We start from the raw sequence: 2279 nt of genomic DNA, 5'->3' as shown, positions 1-2279 counted from the left end.
TATTATCAACTTTCCCGCGGGGCATTTCCGGAGATGCATCTCTTAAAATATTATTGAGTTGTTATTTAAATCAATTGCGTGAATAAAATATCCCATTAATGAGTGCAAGTGATATTTTGAAAATGCATCTTCGGATCATATTTTTAAAAAACTGAGGTGAAACTCAGAAAATAGAAGTTTGGCATAACTTTGGATGCGTCTGGAGATGCATCTCCGGACACTTAAAGGGCCATTTCCGATTTTTAAGAGTGTAGTATTATTTACCCTTAATTTTGATAAACAACTGCTAGTCTTCCAAAATTGATACTTTGGTTACATGCAGGATCGACTAGATAGATTCTAGGACATATGTGTGTAGTTTTTGATGTTTTAGGTTTTTTTGATACTAAGTTGTTTGATAATAATGGTAAACTTAAATACAATGCAAGGATAATATAAAGATTGCTTGTAAAAAGTAAAATATAAAGAAGATAATTTCGTTTGAAAAGTAAATGGAATAAAAAAAGGACTTTAATATAAGTAAATTGACTTAGAAATAAAAATGGTGTTCCATACATACATTTCTCAAAAACTCTTTTCTCAACACACTTAGATACTTTAAGTGATCTGAGTACGGTACAATATTGAACATATATAAATCTAACTGCTATGGCCCATAATTATACTATTTTGAGAGTAACGGTCTCTTCTTTAGAGGATGAAACATTCTCGTTTGCATGCACTTCGTCTTCCGTAAGCCTCCATGCGTCCCTTTAAGGAACAAATAAGACCAAATTACAATTATCAATCTTATTTAGAATTTGTCATTTTTGAACTCCTGTCCGAGTCGTTTTGAAAAAAATTTCTAAGTCCTGGTGAAATGTTCTTTTGCCAGCATGACAACTCTTCTCAATCAAATCCAGTCGAAGAATACAACTTGACCTTCTTGTCGAAATCAGCCTATCCACTTCAAATATTTCCCTAAGTTTCCCTAGGACATCTCACACCTCCAGAGGCGTCAAATTTACAACTAACATGTATGCTCACGTAAGGGTGTAAAGAGCATTTCCCATGGCTTAAATGGATGGATGCCATAGTATTTTCAAGCCCAATGTTAGTCCTTGTAAATAGAAGTTTTATCTCAGACATACAAGTTAGAATTTCAAGTTAGAAGGGGTTTGCGCCACAAGAATATTTTATCCCTGTTTTTGTTTTAACTTGTTGCAGAAGGTTTATCAGGCTTGAGGAAGAATGCCATTTAAATGGGGAGTTTTAGGAATTCCGTTTTAATGAAAAAGTGCACTTCAAATTACTCTAATTTACCGATGATACCATCCTTATTTATGATGCTTTTTGGAACAACTTATGGAGCATCAAAGCAATGATGAAAGGCTTTGAGTTGGCATCAGCTGTTTGTGTGAACCTTTTTATAATCAAATTGTTTTTTCATCAATTTAAAGGAAGATTTTATACAAGCAACGTCATGTTTCTTGTGTTGTACCATTGGTACAAATCCTTTCAAGTTTCTTGGTGTTCCTGTGAGCGTTAACCCTATGAGAAAAGACAATTGGACTCCTATTTTGGCAAAGCTTAGGAGAAGGTTGTCAGCTTAGAAAGGGAAGCATATGCCCATAGGTGCAAATATGGTTATGTTTAAAGCAATTCTTGAAAATTTTCCAATCTTCTACTTTTCATTCTACAAATCTCCTAAAGAAATTATACTCGAAATAGTGATGCTGCAACATACTTTTCTGAAAGGGTGGCGTGGAAGAGAAGGGGAAGGTCAATTGGGTGAGTTGGGTAAATGTGTGCAAGTCTTAGAAACAAATAGGGTTAAAATTGAATGACTGAAAATTTTAATCTGACACTTCTTAGCAAGTGAAATTGGAGGATTTTGATTGAAAATACATGTTATGGCGTGACTTACTTCCTTGTTGGTGTGAAGATGTTCAAGGAAAAATATTATATTCTTCCTTTTTAGCAAACGAAAAAAATGACTCCTTATGGTGGAGGGATGTGAGAGGGTTGGGGTTGAATGAAGGGGAAGTCAGAACTAGTTTGCTAATTCAATAATGTCTAAGATAAGGAAGGGCAACTTTATTAGTTTTTGGAAGCATATATGGTTTAACATATATGGTTTGGGTCAAAGTCTTTTCATTTGCAGTTCCAAATTTTTTTCTTCATGCTCACCAGCTTAACACCAAAGTTTATGATATAGGTTATTGGTTGGAGGATTTGTGGATTTGGGACATAAGGGTGAGGGGGATTGGTCTATGAGAAGAATATGCTGGAAATTTTAT

This window comes from Vicia villosa, linkage group LG1 (genome assembly GCF_029867415.1).
Source record: "Vicia villosa cultivar HV-30 ecotype Madison, WI linkage group LG1, Vvil1.0, whole genome shotgun sequence".
Taxonomy (NCBI): Eukaryota; Viridiplantae; Streptophyta; class Magnoliopsida; order Fabales; family Fabaceae; genus Vicia; species Vicia villosa.
Note: the sequence above shows the minus strand (reverse complement) of the source record.